The 6952-nt window shown below is 39.0% G+C and overlaps 1 protein-coding gene across 1 annotated transcript in view; it reads left to right on the top strand.

The window, feature by feature from the left end:
- ULK4 (unc-51 like kinase 4) overlaps positions 1–6952 on the top strand; it is a 463016-nt gene that overhangs the window by 207867 nt on the left and 248197 nt on the right. The window lies entirely within an intron of this gene.

Raw genomic sequence — 6952 nt, 5'->3', positions numbered from 1 at the left:
TGTATGTATAATGTACTATTGCTGGGATTTGTTGTACTCCTCTATAGCTGGTGGTATTCTGCATTGCACTGTATAGAGGACTACAAATCCCAGCAATAACACATACAGCGCAATGCGGAATACCACCAGCTATAGAGGAGTACAACAAATCCCAGCAATAGTACATTATACAGTTGTGCAATGCCGAATACCACTAGCTATAGAGTACTACAAAACCCAGCAATAGTACATTATAAAAGCGCAATGCAGAATACCGCCAGCTATATTGTATTGCTGGCATTTGTTGTATTCCTCTATAGCTGGTGGTATTCTGCATTGCGCTGTATAATATATTATTGCTGTGATTTCTAGTCTTCTATAGCCGGTGCCATTCTGCCATTTTTTAAAATGTATTTTATTTTTTATCCGATTAACCGATTAATCGAACTCAATAATCGGCTAACTAATCGATTTTGTAAATAATCGTTAGCTGCAGCTCTAATATTTACCCCCCTCCCAACCAGTATCGCCAATCCACGCACTCTAATTTCTATTCGCCTGCTTCCAAAAACCAGTCCCCCCTCTGGAATGCCCGCTCTGTCTCTAACAAGCTCACCACTTTCCAGTGGCATATCCAAGACATGGCACATATAACACATGCCCTGAATGCCACTTGAAAGGGGGGGTTCTGTTCCATTGCTCAGCAAAAGTTTGCCGACTCAAGGAGACAGCTGACTTTTTTTTCACTCACTGACTTTTTTCAGGTTTCCTGCACAGCTCCTGACGACTAGTGACATAACTGGTATCAAGGAGCTGGGCGGGACACCATAGGTGCATTTTAGAGTAGCTACGCCTCTGCTTGCTGTCCATGATCTTCTTATCTCCAATTCCCTTAAAATGCTTGCTGTTACTGAAAACTAGTTTCAGGAATATGAGACTCCTTCTCCTGCTGCCCTGTCCCATGGTGGCCTCCACAGGACTCACGCACCCAGGAATTCTTCTATCCCCGCAAAGCACTTTTTAAGTTCTAACCGCCTTCATCTCTATCCATCTCCTCTTTTGAAGTCCACTGTATTTTCTCAACTTTCAGTGAGGATTGCTGTAACTTATCATGATGACTCTTCCTTGCTACCCTACTTTCTCTTCTGTGAATTACCCACTATCAATCTTGGTGACTTAACATTACTATAACGTTAACACCCCGGCTACCACTCTCATCCAGTCCTTGTCAGCTCTTTTCTACTTTTACATCTCTATTATGTCCCCCCACCGCCTCCACCCACTAACACATTCAATGCCCAGGACATTGCCATTCATTTAAAAAAAAACATGATAGATGCAATTGTGATGAGAAGTCCACTCAGTCGTTCCCTCTCTACTGGCATTTACCCTTCACCTCTAAAACATGCACTGTTCACCCTCATACTGAAAAAACCCTCAGTGGACTCCACTTACTTTAACTATCTCAGACCAATCTCCTTACTCCCATTTACCTCCAAACTCCTAGAAAGCTTAATCTGCAACCAATCTTGAACTCTGACCTTACCTTTCAGCCCTACATCCAATCACTATCGAAATCCTGCTGTCTTCACCTTCGTAACATCTCCAAAATATCTCCCTTCCTAACCAATAAAACCACAAAGCTATTCATCCATTCACTTGTTGTTTCTCGTCTTGACAATTGCAACTCCCTCCTCATTGGCCTACCTCTACACAGGCTGTCACCCTTCAGTCTGTCATGAATGCTGTTTACAGACTCATCCACCTCACCAACCACTCAGTATGTACATGTATGTATGTACCCCTCTCTGCCAATCCCTCCACTGGCTTCCAATTACCCAGAAGAATAACAATTCAAAATATTAGCAGCCACTTACAAAGCTCCCAGCTATATCTCCAGCCTCATCTCAAATTATTACCCTAACCATCCTCTTTGCTCCTCCCAAGACCTCCTGCTCTTTAGCTCCTTTGTCAAATCCTCCCATGCTCGCCTCAAGGACTTCTTCAGAGTTTCTCCCATCCTCTGGAATTCCCTACCCCAACCTGTCTAGCTATCTCCTTCCCTCTCTGCCTTTAGGCGATCCCTGAAGACTCATCTCTTCAGGTAAACCTTTACTGCCTCAACCTAACAGCTGTACTATACTTTCTCAAATAACTCATTCTCACACACCTATCACCTTTTGTATCACTTGCCCCCCCCTTTTAGATTGCAAGCTCTCATGGGCAGGGCCCCCCTAACCATCTTGTCTTTATTTGTATTGTTAAGCGAAAACTGTTGGCACAATCTAAATCCTGTATAATTATAATAAGCATGTCTGCAGCCTGTAGTTAATATTCCTATTATTGTTACCTGATATATTGATGTGCTTTGATTTTTATCAGGTCATTATCTTAATTGAAATGAAATGTTTGCTAGCTTCTAATGTATTTGTTTCTCTAGTTAATCACTATAGTCCCAAAACAAATTGGAAAGAAAACAAACTTTCAAGCTTATACTTGTCATAGCTTTTTCTTATCATTAGTGTGTGTTTGCACTTTCTGTTTTGGGACCAATGTAAAGGGAATACATATAGGGTACTGCAAGGCATTTATGTTGGATATGTTGTAAAGCATATGGTAAAGCCAACCTGTCATGTTTTTCTAAAGGATAACGCTGGCTCACAGAGGTGCTTGTGTTTTTTTTTTCTCTGAGTGCCTGAGTACCCCCTGAACATGGGGGGATCAGTTACTAGATAGGTTCTCCTAGGTTGGAGCTCTAGCATGTCCCCATCACAAACTCCTCAGCATCACTAACCATATGAGAGTAATTCATTGCTGAGGTGGTGTTCTGGTGTACCAGATGGGGAAGCCAAGATTTGTATTTCTCAGGAAATAAAGATGTAGGCTGTCACCTCCTGGTCTCTGATTTTATTGGTTTAAACCAATGCTAATATTTTACTCACTTGAGAGGTTTATTTAAATGACAACTCTGAGCAACAAGCAAAATCAGTCCATGAACTGCTAATGCAATTCAGGAAACATGGTAGTTGTGCTAAAGTGTTAAAGTTACCTAAAATCATTATTTATCTTAGATTTATGTTGTCTGTTGCAGCTAGATCTCAAGAAGCACACTTCATACATTAACAGCTTCTTATTAAGTGATTTTGTGTTATGCAACGTTGCGGTTTCTTTCTGGGAGATAGCAAAGAACCTGCCCTGGGCAGTCATGAATGCATTGGATGCATAATGACAAATCTGAGCAGTTACTTTAACCAGAATTCCAGATTCATGACAACCTGATGATTCTTGGCAAATAAATTATAGCTGTAACAATTTAACCATGGCTTGATATCTCATGCAGTATGCTAGTCTCTAGCTCCTTCCCTGATCCTGATACACATCCTCTTCCTGGACTGCTCAAACATACTTAGGCTGATTTACTAAAGTTGCTGAGAATCTTCACACAATAAATTGTGTCAATATTAACTTGATTTATCCAATCATGTACAGATTACATAAGTAAACAGGCATTTGCTTTCACATCATTAAATAATTGAAGTGGATTTTATTGTGTGAAGATTCTCAACTCCCTTAGGCTGAGTTCACACATGTGGTCAAGGAAAAATGAACGGTTGATCTGCGTTTTTACCACACCCCCGGCCGCCCACAACAAGTTGGCATTGTAGCCAGAGAGTGTTGTACACATTAACGTGATGCTTTGTTGCACTGCAAAAATTATACAGCAGGGTATATTCAGCAGGTGTTGCCACCTGCCAAACATGTTGGAATGACACTGCACCACTACTACGTGCCAAAAACTTGGCACACAGTTGCAGCACAGTAGTTCCATGTAAAATTCCCTTGGGATTAAAGATTACTGTACTTTCCGATGTGACAACCTAGCTGACCTTGAGGCCTGCACTGTAGTTGTTGTCATAAACCATGTTCCTTTTGCACCCTCAGAAGATCTAGTGAAGACCATTCTTTTTCCTGCTAGTGACACAGATAAACCACCTAGGTCTATGACAGTAGTTTACAATATATACCTGAGTTTTAATTTTCTGTTTTGCATTTTGATATAAGAATTTTTGCCTTCAAGTGTTTTTCTGAGTTTGAATTGGAAAGTATCTGCACACTGATCATGGTGAATACTGTAGTAGAGGAGAGTTTTGCTGCTCCAAGCAGTTTAATGTTTGACTTATTCCCAGTCTGTGCAAGGAAAGAGTACACTCAGTTCCTCCAGCTAGATAAATCTATTACTCTATAATCTAAAGGCATCCACACCAGTTGTTCTGTTCTCCCTGTTCTTGGTCATCTTATATAAAGTATATCCTGTGGTGAATATCCAGCCACTCTCAGAGGAACAGCTGATTCAAGTCAGAGGAAGAACAATATGAACCAGGGGACTCCAAATATGTTTTAAATAGTAATCACATGCAAGACACCATTAGCAGACTCCTTTTTGAAGTGAAATATAGCTTGTGTCGAAATCCCAATGGGAAGTTATTAGAGTTTGGTGGAAGATAATATAATCAGAAATCCCTTTTCCAGTTCTACTCTAGGGATCTTTCTTGGACAGAGCTCTGCCTGTAAGAAGATTGTTAAAAGTTCTACTTTCCCATCTGCCTATAAGAATACACAGGATTTACCTTACTCCCATACTTAAATCCCATAATTTCATAGGCAACATACAGCAGATTTATGCTTAATCCTGTACTCTGCTAGTTTGGATATTTTAATATCCAGAACAAAGGCAATTAGAGGGCAGGGTCATCTGCAGAACCTTACTGCAAATTGCAGAAAATCAAGATGTTGCTAGAAATGAATACACAAAACAGATAGCAGTGTATGTTGCATTTGCCTGTGTTCTAGATACTCGTGTCACAAATAACTGTTTTTATTTCAAATCACAGAATTCCTGTTGTCAAACTGCTGTACATGCTGGAGAATGTACATTAATTATAGAGAGACTAGTGTAAATTAGAGAGTGAGATGACACATTTCACAGGTCCCTGTTGGTAAAGCTGACAGATTTTCATATTTCTAAAGATAACCAAGCGAGACATATCACAAAAAGGTAATTTGTTGAAAAAAATATCACTTCTTACTATTGTGAACAGCACAAAGTGTGATCCTTAGGATATCCTTGGATGTGGTAGATGGAGAGTTTGTAATAGGTAAAAACAAAAATGCTGCTGTGTAGTAGTATTTTTTGTGCACTGTAGCAGTAATATTTTGCTTAGTGATGATTCTCCTTTTCTGTTGTTGAATAACAGATACAAGTTATCGAGAAAACATTAACACATAGGGGTTCATTTATAATGCTTCTGCCCAGCCATATGCAAGGTGAATGCCATTCACATGCCACTCCCACCACTTTATGGAGCCAAGGAGCAAGTTCTTGGTTGTAGCTTAAATATATTTTTTGTAATATGCATATAATCAGTTTGTTCTGTCTTCATTTGTATAGTCTTTGCATTATGGAAAAATCTGTTATTGCACAAGTTACATAGTCAAATTGTAATGATAAAACATTTCTACCTAAGAAAGTTATGTTTTATGGCGTCCCCATGTTTCTATCTGGAGATATGGATGAGTTTCACTTTTTTGTTGCAGTGTGAGGCAGTCACTCTTTCTCAGCCTGTAATTGATAAGTGGATCAAAGGAGGACAAAAAAAAAGCTTATTTACCAAAATACAGTAACATGTTTTTAGTTCTATGTGCAAGCTGTGCTGTCTGTCATTGGTATGTGCTGGAGAATTTGAGCACATATCTGTTTTAAAAAATATCAGGTATTAGGTTGCAAAGTTTCTCTTTTTATTTGTAAGTAACGTAGTTGGTGGTAACTTTTACTATGTTATATCAAAACCTTCTCATTTTAAAACAACATGAGCCATCTTAATTAGTTATGTAAAGTGACTCTGTTGTTTTAAAAAAATCCAATAAACCATGCCTGAAAAATACGTTTCTGAATACTTACCTCTTCGACAGTCAGCAAGTTCAAACTTTGCAGTCTTCTTCTTCTCCCGGTCTTTAGTGCTTAAAACAGCGAAGATCAGACTCACCGACAGCCAGAAGTATGTCTTCAAAGGCTTCTTCTGCAGGCACCTAATAATGATTTTTGTGAAAGGGTCACTTTTAAGGCAAAGCCAAGAAAATTAATGTGTTCATCTATTGAGGTCCCTGCCTTACATTTTACTTTATTGTTCTGCAGCCAGCATATTAAATATATCAAGAAATAAATCTAAGTCCTGGTGTGTTCTGGAGGTGGAAACCTCCATTGACAACACCTCCTCTCTTCCTTTCTCTTTGCACATAGAGGCTGATTGATAATATAGTACCTCCCTATGTCATGCCTATTGAGTGTTTTACAGAACAATTCTCCTCCCGATGTCATGTGACTATATCACATGTTGCTAACTCAAACCTGTGCAGGGATCGCTCCACTTAGGTTGCATCTTTGAAACAGATAGCAGCCCTTCGGGATTTTAGGTACTTGCACATTTTGTTTTTATAAGTAAAGGTTTTTAATGTATGTACCGGGGTCTCTTTAGATAACTATCTTTATTCTGGTGACTTGACTTCTGCTTCAACAACAATAGGATGGGCTTTTTACTTTGGACTGACCACTAAATGATCTCAGATTGAAGTTTTAAGATGAGATCCTTTTATTAGTGTCTATTATCTGAGCTCCTAAACATGCGTTGATTATAAATTACTTATAGAGAATTCTTTCAAAAAATTCCACTGTGATGAATACAGAAGCCTCTTCCACGGCAAATGAGTATCTGAAAGAAAAGCATGTGTGTTGCTATAGCAAGCAATATAAGTGTTCCTTTTTATTTTCTATCCTGCATCGGAAATTGAAAGCTAGATTCTGTTTGTGGCAGACAATATAGTTTAATTAATCTAATCCAAGAATTATAATGACTGCAAATTAAGCATCACTCTAAATTTACAGGTGTGAAAATGTATATGTCTGCATTACAACTAG

Source organism: Nanorana parkeri, unplaced genomic scaffold (genome assembly GCF_000935625.1).
Source record: "Nanorana parkeri isolate BGI_ZX_2015 unplaced genomic scaffold, ASM93562v1 scaffold498, whole genome shotgun sequence".
Taxonomy (NCBI): Eukaryota; Metazoa; Chordata; class Amphibia; order Anura; family Dicroglossidae; genus Nanorana; species Nanorana parkeri.
The sequence above is the reverse complement of the archived record's forward strand: the minus strand, read 5'-3'. Positions and strand labels throughout refer to the sequence as shown.